Below are 12,553 nucleotides of genomic sequence, written 5' to 3' on the forward strand. Positions count from 1 at the left end.
AGATATTAAATATTCCGTTCCAGTATGGGGGGGGGGGGGGGGGGGGGGGGAGATACTGTGAAATCTTAAAGAGTTCTAGAGCCAGCATTTTGAGAAAAGTTGCTGATAAGTACTAAAAGAAAGGATGTCACATGGAGACATATTTTCAAAGCACATAGACTTACAAAGTTGGATAGTAACCTATAGAACTTTGTAAATCTAAATGCTTTGAAAATGAACCCCAAAGTAGAAATAGTGCTTAGCTTCAATAAATATTAAATCCTGCTTTTCAGGTCTTTATTCAGCATAATCAAACGGAGACTGGCTGAAAAGAGAAAGAACCCTGACACAGCCAAAGTTTGTAAAACTAAGGCCTCCATGGGGTTATGCTTAATAAAGACCTGAAAAGCTGAGTTTAACGTTTCTTGAAACTAAGTACTATTTCTATACAATATGTGAAGAATTGAGTGTATGCAGAGGTTTTTAAGGATCCATGAATGAGAAAGTACCCAGTTTGGAAAGCAATTTTTTTGTGTGAGGTTTAATCTGAGTCCTTTCTCTTCTTGAATATTAAAAAAAAGAACTTGGTCTATAGTTAAAAAGGTTTTCATCTATATACCTTTATGCAAAGCAAAATTTCTGCTTGCATTGTTGAGGGCTTTGCTATGGAGGCAATTCTTTAAATTGGTACTAAGATGTAAGTGCCTCAATTGGGCACACTTATTGCCAATTCTATAACAACTTCTGGGCATGTCAAAGTCATTATAGAATCCTAAGTTGCTTTGGTGCTCCGAGTGGTTGACACATCAACTTATGTCATGTCAATGGCTGGTGTAAGTTGGCACACCTTAGTGCACCATGAGGGGCATTTTCAATATGACGTCTAAGTCCAACTAGGATAGAAGGTCATTTTTGAAAAATAAAAACGTCTATTTTTTTCCCCAAAAATACTGTTATGAGCAAGGTTTTGTGCTTTGGACATTTTGTTTTTTAGTCCACTTAAAAAACAAACAAAAAAAAATCACAAATAAGTGCAAAACATAGAGATTCATGCCATTGGGATGTAGGAGGAGCCAGCATTTTTAATAGACTGGTCCCCCAGACATCCCAAGAGAGCAGTGGAGCACCCTAGAGGGCACTTCTGTGCACTTCATAAAAATGCTCCCAGTTAAACATTCACCTTTGCTCCCTTATCTTGTCCCCTGAGCCCTCCAAAACCCATGCAAAACACACTCCCCCCCCCCCCACACACACACTATACACCACTACAATAGCCCTTAGAGGTAAAGGGGGAACCTATAAGTGGGTACAGTAGAGTTTTGGTGACTTTGGGAGAGGTCACAGCTTCCACCACAAGTGTGACAGGTAGAGGGATATACAGTGGGGGAAATAAGTATTTGATCCCTTGCTGATTTTGTAAGTTTGCCCACTGACAAAGACATGAGCAGCCCATAATTGAAGGGTAGGTTATTGGTAACAGTGAGAGATAGCACATCACAAATTAAATCCGGAAAATCACATTGTGGAAAGTATATGAATTTATTTGCATTCTGCAGAGGGAAATAAGTATTTGATCCCCCACCAACCAGTAAGAGATCTGGCCCCTACAGACCAGGTAGATGCTCCAAATCAACTCGTTACCTGCATGACAGACAGCTGTCGGCAATGGTCACCTGTATGAAAGACACCTGTCCACAGACTCAGTGAATCAGTCAGACTCTAACCTCTACAAAATGGCCAAGAACAAGGAGCTGTCTAAGGATGTCAGGGACAAGATCATACACCTGCACAAGGCTGGAATGGGCTACAAAACCATCAGTAAGACGCTGGGCGAGAAGGAGACAACTGTTGGTGCCATAGTAAGAAAATGGAAGAAGTACAAAATGACTGTCAATCGACAAAGATCTGGGGCTCCACGCAAAATCTCACCTCGTGGGGTATCCTTGATCATGAGGAAGGTTAGAAATCAGCCTACAACTACAAGGGGGGAACTTGTCAATGATCTCAAGGCAGCTGGGACCACTGTCACCACGAAAACCATTGGTAACACATTACGACATAACGGATTGCAATCCTGCAGTGCCCGCAAGGTCCCCCTGCTCTGGAAGGCACATGTGACGGCCCGTCTGAAGTTTGCCAGTGAACACCTGGATGATGCCGAGAGTGATTGGGAGAAGGTGCTGTGGTCAGATGAGACAAAAATTGAGCTCTTTGGCATGAACTCAACTCGCCGTGTTTGGAGGAAGAGAAATGCTGCCTATGACCCAAAGAACACCGTCCCCACTGTCAAGCATGGAGGTGGAAATGTTATGTTTTGGGGGTGTTTCTCTGCTAAGGGCACAGGACTACTTCACCGCATCAATGGGAGAATGGATGGGGCCATGTACCGTACAATTCTGAGTGACAACCTCCTTCCCTCCGCCAGGGCCTTAAAAATGGGTCGTGGCTGGGTCTTCCAGCACGACAATGACCCAAAACATACAGCCAAGGCAACAAAGGAGTGGCTCAGGAAGAAGCACATTAGGGTCATGGAGTGGCCTAGCCAGTCACCAGACCTTAATCCCATTGAAAACTTATGGAGGGAGCTGAAGCTGCGAGTTGCCAAGCAACAGCCCAGAACTCTTAATGATTTAGAGATGATCTGCAAAGAGGAGTGGACCAAAATTCCTCCTGACATGTGTGCAAACCTCATCATCAACTACAGAAGACGTCTGACCGCTGTGCTTGCCAACAAGGGTTTTGCCACCAAGTATTAGGTCTTGTTTGCCAGAGGGATTAAATACTTATTTCCCTCTGCAGAATGCAAATAAATTCATATACTTTCCACAATGTGATTTTCCGGATTTAATTTGTGATGTGCTATCTCTCACTGTTACCAATAACCTACCCTTCAATTATGGGCTGCTCATGTCTTTGTCAGTGGGCAAACTTACAAAATCAGCAAGGGATCAAATACTTATTTCCACCACTGTAGGGGACCTGAGTCCCCCACTCCATTGTGCACTGCACTGACCACTTCACTACTCCAGGGACCTGCATGCTGTTCTAATAGACCTGACTTTAACATCTGAGGCTGTCATAGAGGCTGGTAAGTCATATTTTTATTCACATTTTTTGGGGGAGAGGGGGTTGGTGACCACTGGGGGGGTATTGGGGGGGGGGGGTCACACCTGATTCCTTCCAGTCATCTGGCCATTTAGAGCACCTTTTTGTGCCTTATTTGTTCTGAAAATATGTCTAGACCAAAACATTGAAGTTTCAGCCTAAATGTTGCGTTTTTGTTCTATTATGGCTGTAAAACATCCAAGTGTTAGGAATGCCTTAATCCCACCTTCTAGATGCCCCTGATATGCCCCCTTGTGATTTGGATGTACTGAAGATGAATTGCTGATGTGGATATTTTGTGAAGAAAATTTTCCAAATAGTGCTTTATGACACTTTTTGGGTGTTTTTCTCTTTTGAAAATGAGCCCTCAAGTGAACAACTGATAGAATTCTATATATTGTGTGCATTGCTTGCTGACACATCCATGAAACATCTATGTTCCATCCACATGTATGCCCCATACAGCTCTACAGAAAACAAGCTCAAAATAAAGAAAAAAACTCAATAAAGATGGTTATTTTGGTTATTTTGGAACTGTGTTTTAAACGTTGATATCCCAGCACATCGATGTACAAACCTCCAAAACATAAGGCACTGTTTTAGAATAAAGTCTAAAATGGCTGGAGGCATGTTGGGGGTGTTACAAGGCGATGTCAAAGGTGTTACGGCATTTACAACTTATAATTTGATACCATTACTCCTTTATACATTCACTATCACCGGTTGCCTACTAAATATAGGATAGAATATAAGCTTTTGGTTTTGGCCTATATAATGGAGTCTTGGTATATATACCTTCTCTGGTCCTCCCATATTCCCCTGAAAGAGCTTTGTGCTCCATGTATACCATCAACTGGTTATCCCATGGTTGGCTAGGGCTCGTAGGAAGGTAACTTGAGTGCCTTTTTTTTTGGCAAGTACTTAATCTTTAGAACGTTTCCATTTTCTTTATGATCTGAATCAACTTTGCTAAGATTTAAGGGCATACTTAAGGTTTACTTTTTTTTACCAAAGCATTTATAGGGTACCCGGAGTATAGATCTCTCAGTGGTGTTCTGTCTGCAAAAATTATGTTTGTATGTTAGCTGCTTGATTGAATGATTAGTATGGTTATCTTTCCTATATACTTTAATTTTGTGTTTTTATAATTTTTGTTTATATCATTTTTATTATTCAAAGCATTAACACTGAAAACCAATACCACAGTATACAAAATATAGTTCTCACATACAGAAAAGTTATCATTCTCATCAAGTGATGCAAAGACCAGAACAGATACACCTTGAAAATTTAACTTAATGCTAATAAACATTCCCCCCTCCTTCCAAACCCCACCCTATATTCATGGTTGACTAGAAGACACAGATTCCAAATCACTTTGCATGTTAATTATTCAAAAGGTGACTGTGCCACTGGTGTGAGAGTGGCCCAAAACTGTGCCCAAGTCTGTTGAAATAAAACATCTTGGCAGGATTGCAAATCATGCACTTCCGTCCTTTCCATTCCCATTTGTATGAGAACGCCAAACTTGCAAAGTCAGAGCAGCTGGTTGAAGCCAAACCAACAAAATTGTTTTCATCACCAACAAAAGCTCTTTTCAAAAAGCTCTTCATGCCCCTAGAGACTGGGGCTTCTAAAATATAACATCCAAAAAGCAACATAGGATCTAAAGACGCTGTACAAGACCAACGATGTGACACTGCAGTCAGTAACTTATGCCAAAACAGGTGAACCAGAGGACACAACCAAAACATTTGACTTAAAGTCATATCCTCCTCCTCCTGGCACTTAGACAGATGCTAGAGCTGGCAATGCCCACTTGGCTTGTTCGCCTGAGAGACACATATAGTCTGAAGGCAAAAGTGAAAAGTATTTCCTAATGGAGTACACAGTCCATGACTCTTCTAATTGATGTTACAAATACCTGCAACTATGCGTTGTTCAATGTGATTTGTAATTCCCGACTCCAACAGGAGGAGAGTCTTGCATAATCAATATCTGTGGTAGACTCCTGAAGATATTTGTGATGGTAGTACAAAGGCACTTTCATTTGTGATTCCCATTGTATATGCTGTAGATAAAAAACATCCTGAACATCTTTGCTCAAATCCTCTCATGGCAAACTGGACACATACCCCCGGATTCTATATAGTGCGCCTAGAGATTCACACTGAAATTGGCATGACTTCTGTAACAATGCACACAACTTAATTGGCTTAATAAGTTAATGAGCACCAATAACAGCACTTAATTAGCAAAAATGAGCACTAATTGGCACTGATTAGATTTTAGGCGCAGAACTCGCTAAGGGGCCCTTTTACTAAGCCGCATATGCATCTATCATGTGTGCCCAACACGCACCAAAATGGACTTACCGCATGGCTACCGTGTGGCTCTTGTGGTAATTTCATTTTTGCTGCGTATCCAATACATGTGGCTGAAAAATCATTTTTACTTTTCTGCCGCGCGTATCAGACGCGAGACAAATGCCACTTGGCGTGCTTAGGTCAATACTGCCTGGTTGCCACGTGAGAGTTTACCACTAGGTCAATGGCTGGTGGTAAGGTCTCAGACCCAAAATGGATGTGCGACAACTTTGATTTTTCCGACCATCTATTTTTGCCAAAAATTTTAAAAAGGCCTTTTTTACAGTTGTGCTGAAAAATGATTTTGCTCAGGCCCAAAACCTGCACCTACACTACCCCTAAGTGTATTCTGTAATGATGTGCACCACACCTCTAATGCATGCGGCAAAATGGGACGTGGTTATAGATGGGGAAATAGGCGTTTCGTGAGCGTTCTGAAATTTATTCACCTACTTTTTCGAATATGGTCCAGTACGCCCAAATCGAGCTGGGATTTACTACTACTACTACTACTGCTTATCATTTCTATAGCGCTACAAGGTATATGCAGCGCTGTACACCATACACAAAAAGACAGTCCCTGCTCAAAGAGCTTACAATTTACGCCACATTTTCATTGGTGTAAATGGATGTGCATAGATTTAGGCACTGAAATATCAACTAAGCATATTCTATAATTGGCGCCTAAATCTAGGCACTGATTAAAGAATATGCTTAGTCGGCACTGATTTCAGCACTGATTTTTTAGGCGCAATATATAGAATCTCCTCCATAATGTTGAAGTTGCATAAATGCAAATGTATCTGCAACACTGAGAGAGAATTCTTGTTGCAAATCTGCAAAGGACTTCATCTTTCCTTCATCAGTGTTTTAAAAAATATTTTTATATATTGATTCTGCTGAGACCTGTAAAAGCTTGGTGATATATCAAGTCTTCTTAAACTAAACTCCTCGATTCCAGGTAGCATTTTGACTTGCAGGCAATGCAACATAAACATGGACCATCTATGAAGGTCATGCCACCACAGCATCTCCCTGTGACTGCTAGAGTTGGTGCTGATTGGAGGAGAGCTGATACTTGAGTCTTTGAGTCTGATTGCCCAGGTCTGTTGTCTACAAGTATCTTGGGTCCAAGAAAACAACAAGGCAGATGATCTGCAAACTCCAAGATGGAAAGACAACAAAGCAGATCAGTAGAAGAAAACCATAAATTTATTGAACAAAATCAAATACTCAAATCAGCCCGACACAGGCCGTGTTTCGCCCAGCAGAGCTGCGTCAGGGGCTACACAGTTTTCTTTTATTGTCAGGGTTAATATTTATACTGATGTAAAAAATATACAGAGGTCTTCTAAAATGTAATTTAAAAACAGCCAAATAATCAAAAAAGTGATGACGTGTAATCCTTCAGATACACTAGCAACTCTGTAGGCTACAGAGTTGCTAGTGTATCTGACGGATTGCACATGATCAGTATAAATATCTCATTAACCCTGACAATAAAAGAAAACGGTGTAGCCCCTGATGCAGCCCTGCTGGGTGAAACACAGCCTGTGTCGGGCTGATTTGAATATTTGGATTTGTTCAATAAATTTATGTTTTTCTTCTACTGATCTGCTTTGTTGTGTTTCCATTTACAAGTATCTTGGTCCCACCTGCCCTCTGCAGCCCAGCTCTAACTCCCCTGCCCCCACAAAGTGGTGTATTTATTCAAGGTGCAGGTGTTGCATACACACCTCCTGTCAGACCCAGCCCCCTGCCTGAGTCTTAAAATAATCTCCGCTCCAGTCTTTGCCTGGACAGCAGCAGCAGCACTCAGGCTGCCTGTGGCCTGCACTGGGACTTTCTCTCCAAAACATCACACCCCTTCTGACACAACTTCCTCAATTGTGAAGGGCAGGACCAGTGGTGTGCTGGAGCCGGCTCGCACCGGCTTGCAAGAGCCAGTTGTTACATTTTTAAAGCTCTTGCGAGCTGGTTGTTATGGCAGATGAGCTGGCTCCTAGGGTCGGGGCAACTCAGTGCTAAGTGAGGTAAGCATGGCAGGAGGGCACCACAAACCATGCTTACCTCACCTCCTGCCGCTCTGGAGGGTTTAAATCTTTGATTTACCTCCGTCGCAGCCGCCGCAGTGAAAGCCCGTCTCTAGTCTTCCATTCATTCCCATCAAGGTCCTGCCTTCTTCTGACATCATTTCCTCTTTCCACGAGGGCGGGACACTGACAGGAATTAAGGGAAGGCTAGAGACGGGTGGCAGGAGCAAAAAGAGGGGAGGGCAGGGGAGAGAGGAGGGTTGTTGGACATGGGTGAATGGAGGGGAGGGCAGGTGAGAGAGGAGGGTTGTTGGACATGGGTGAATGGAGGGGAGGGCAGGGGAGAGAGGAGGGTTGCTGGACATGGATGGATGGAGGGGAGGGCAGGGGAGAGAGGAGAGTTTCAGGACATGGATGGAACGGAGGAGAGGGCAGGAGAAATTCTGGACATGGATGGAAGGGAGGGAAGACAGGAAGGAGATGCACATGGATGTAGGGGAAGGGAGAGAGAGAAGAAATGCTGGACATGGATGGAGGGGAGGGAAGAGAGAGGAAGTGAGATGAACATGAATGGACGGGAGAAATGAGAAATGCTGGACATTAATGAAGGAGAGGGAAGGGAGAGAGAAGAAATGCTGGACATGGAGGGAAGAGAGAGGAAGGAGAGGAGATGAGAGAAAAGGAGGAGAGGAGAAAAACTGCACGTGGATGGAGAAAATAGGAAGAAGCTGGATCCACTGGACAGTCAAGTCTGCGGAGGACCAGAAATGAAGAAGAAAGGAGGAAAGAAAAGAAATAAATGGAAAGGAAGGTATTCATGGCCTGCTGTATCCTGCACAATCTGGCAGTAAAGTGCAGAATATCACTCCCTGAGGAACTACAGCCACAGGATGGGGACACAGAGGAGGAGGAGGAACAGGGGTCACTAGAAAGTGAGTATGCACATTCACATTTACACTGGCATGGCTATGCAGCAAAGAATGATCTAATTCAGTCCTCTTCCATTTCATCTACTAGACTATCTTATGAACTGTCTTTAGCTACAATCTGAACTTCAGGAACATATTTCTCAACTACACTCTGGACATCTTTCACCTTTGCTGGTTTTAGTGGAACAGGTCCAGAATACACAGGAGTTGGGTTCGATGGCTGTTTTCCTTTCTTCGGATCATGAAATATGATGTCAAAAGCACCTGTCATCGATGTTCTGGTATTTTATGCTTACTGCATCACAAAAGTAGTACTTGACACAACTCATTTTGCAAGAACCTGTTAAGTCCACTCACCTTAAACAGCCAGCTTCAGCTTCTTGGTTTCCCGTTTTCATTTCAGAGTCAAGGGCGTTTGACATCTAATTTTGTCGCCTGTCCTCACAGATACATATTCTGGATGACATGATCTCTGATTATGTTGAAAGCTGAGAGGCTTTCTTGCTTACTTTGTTCATTTAAACCATCCATACAGTGGAATTTGCAGCCACAATCAGGACCAGTAGACCACTGTGCTATTGTCTGTCCTTTTCCTTTCGCAAGTTCTTCTCCTTCACATGTTTAATTTTTGTTACAATTCATTTTCAGTTGCTATCATCACACTTTAGTTTTTTATTGTTTTGGAAGGATAATTTTACATTTTCACTTATGGTCATCGTGCTGGAAAGCATAAAGAATTGTTTTCCCTTGTAGCGCTGAATGATCAGCTAGGCCAGTGCATGCATACTTAATAAAGCATTGGCCCAAACGCATATTACTATGCAAAACCATCACTACAAGTTAATTAAATTGACATAAAAATAGCTCTTTATAATTAATTATATCAGTAGTTAGCATGTGAAGTGATTAATAAATTAGGAGGTTAGCCTTTTAAAATTTCTTGTGGGACTTCTTCTTGTGGACTTAACAGGAATTTGCACAAAGCCAAAGACACAATAAAATGTTACAACGGCTAAGGAGAGGACTTGACATGTTTTTCAGCAAAAATAAATAAGTAGATAATGAACCGCCTTATGAAAGAATACGTCACTTGCTTGCCTGGTGCAAAGGTGGCGGACCTCATTCATCACCTAGATAGGATTTTAGATGGTGCTAGGGAGGAGCCAGCTGTCTTGGTACATGTGGATACCGATGACATAGGAAAATGTAGGAGGGATGTTCTGGAAGTCAAATTTAGTCTGTTAAGTAATCAATAGAAATAAAACAAAATAAAACATGAAAAAGAAAATAAGATGATACCTTTTTTATTGGCTATAACTTAGTACATTTCTTGATTAGCTTTCGAAGGTTGCCCTTCTTTGTCAGATCGGAAATAAGCAAATCTTGGTAGATGACAGTAGTTATTTGCTCTACCATCTAAATATCTAGCTGCTAGTGTCTCTTTTGGCCACTAAGGGGGTGAATCAACCCCTTTAGGTCTAATGGGTTAAGCAAAGGAGGAATAACATTAGCTTAAAAGTAAAGTGGAAGAGAAGGGAATGCAGTGTAATATACAAAGCATTCTGACATATCTATTGCACATTATTATAAAAGTTGCTTATATGCAGATAAGTGAAAACAATATGTCTGATTGAAAAGCGTAGATATGAAATGAATACTAGTATGAGAGTCGATGACTGCATCTCATACAGTTAAAAAAGATGGTTGAACTTGATTATTTCTTTATATGAGTGGCAGGTTTATTAATTTCTGTTTGGGTAGTTCTCATCACCTGTAATATTTCTATGCTATACTTTATCTTTATAGCATGCTGTCACATCTTTTCTGTTTTGTGTATTACTCTACTATTTCATATCCTTATCTTCTTTTCCAACTGTTGCTTTTCCTAGAATATCATCAGTCATTCTAACCTTAGGAAAACAAACAAGAGTCCCTGTCTCCTGCATGGGGCAGCTTCAGTACTTCACGTTTTATTTTCCATATTATTATTATTTTATCATCCTACTTTTCCCCTCTAGCACAGTCCAAACTCATTTCTTTCTTTTATTACCAGAGTCTTTAATATACTTATCTATATTTCTCTATCAATAATAATAATAATTATCACACCGTTCTTGCAGCAATGATGGGTGTTAATGAATATTCTAACACAATACTATGCATCTTATTTTTTGACATCATGTCAAACTAAATTGAAAAATGTTTTTCTTATTTTAGAAAGAACAATTATTTCTCTTCTGGCTTAATCATGTTACGCCTCAATGACCTAGTCTCACAAAAAAAAAATCAACTCAAAATTTCAATAACCTTTTCTGTAATTGGACATATTTAGTCCTTCATACCTTATGATTCCAAATTAATATTATAATTATTTTATCTTTCCACCATTCTGCTTATGCATAGTTCTCTAAACATGTACAAATTCTAGTCCTAAATCTTATATTTTAATAATAATTTGGGGGAAATATAGAAATACCTTTTTTGACACAGAAATATGCATCCAAAGTATAGATTCCAGTCAACTGAATCAATTGATTCCCATTGCATTCAATGCCAACTATGGAGAACTGCAATCAAACCAAAGTGAATTACAGTGTGGAGGTTGCTGTATTGAAAGCAGCTCTCTCTTCACTCCCTTAAGAGCAGAGGGCTGGAGAGAGATGATATGAGACATCATTAGCGCATGGAGAGGGAGGGTTTTGGGTGGATCTAACATACTGACATGTATTCCTTATTTTACAAGTGGAATACACATGTATATGAACACATTTAGTTGTTGGCATTTATACCTGCCCTGAGATATGTAGAAGTTCCTGCTTGAAGGGCAGGTGCAAAGGCCAAGTTGAAGGTCAGCCCCGCTCCAGTTCCTCCCTCCTGACATCAATAACTCCCTTTCTGATCCTCACTTCAAAGCAGTGGCGTAGCCAGACAGCCAATTTTGGGTGGGCCTGAACACAAAGTGGGTGGGCACAAAATTTTCTCTCTATCCCCCTCCCCCAGCACTTCCCAACTCAAAATATAAATACTTTAGCTGATAAGGATCCCCAATCTCTGTCAGCTGAAGACCTCCACTAAAGATTGCCAGAACTCCCCTCCATCAAGCCCAGCAGGCAGCAGCAACTCCTCGAACCACTGATGCCAGCACCTCATACATGCTTAGTTGTCAGTGGCTCGAGGATGCCCCCATCTACCAAGCTCAGTAGAAGGGAGCTCTGGCTAGCTTCAGAGGAGATCCCCAGCTAGTAGGGCTTGAGGATCCCCACTAGCTATAGCAAGGGTCAGGGTTGCTGTTTGCCATGCTGGTGACCAGGGCAGAAAATAAAGCCCCTCCCCCAATTCCCTGTCCAATCTCTTCATCTGCCATTACAGTCACACTGACAGACCCTTACAAATTACAGAACAAGGGATCACAAATTAGAAATAAAAATATGTAGACAAAATTGAACTTGGAAACCTTAGCATGTACAGCAACACTGAAGAAAAAAAACAAAAACAAAAGCGCATTTCCTTTTCTACTGAACACAATAAAAAGACATCCACTATGCACATTTCCCAAAGCTAACATATTCCATTTAAAACATTCAAAATAAAATGATTTTTCTACCTTTGTTGTCTGGACATTTTATTTTTCCTTCATGTTGGTTCCAGTTTCTCTTTCCTGCTTTTCTGTCTGTCTTCTGCTTCAAGCGGCTGTCCATTTGTCTTTTCTCTCCTCTCGTTTCATTTCCTCACTACACCTGCCTCTGAAATATTGATCTTTCCATTTTAGCTCTTTCTTTCTTTTTTTTTCTTTTCTGCCTCTGTACACTCAAATTCCATCCTCTAAATCTTTTCCTTCTTTTTACTTTTCAGATATCTATCACATTTCCATCTCCATCTAGCTCTCCCATTCCCCATCTCTCTCCTTCCCAGCCTTCCAATTTCCTTCCATTTTCAATCTACGCACCATTACCATATTTCTACCCCCTGTAATCACTACCCTCTCATTCATTTCCTTGCCATCTTTAGTCCCTGGGCCTCTCCCACATGTTTTCCATCATTCCCAGTGTCTCCCTCCCTCCACCCTGCCAGCCCAGCATCTGTTCCCTCTTTCTTCCCTCCATACCCTCGTAGCCTATCTCCCTATCCCTTCTACCTCCCA

The sequence above is a fragment of the Microcaecilia unicolor genome, chromosome 1, assembly GCF_901765095.1.
Source record: "Microcaecilia unicolor chromosome 1, aMicUni1.1, whole genome shotgun sequence".
In the NCBI taxonomy this organism is placed as follows: domain Eukaryota; kingdom Metazoa; phylum Chordata; class Amphibia; order Gymnophiona; family Siphonopidae; genus Microcaecilia; species Microcaecilia unicolor.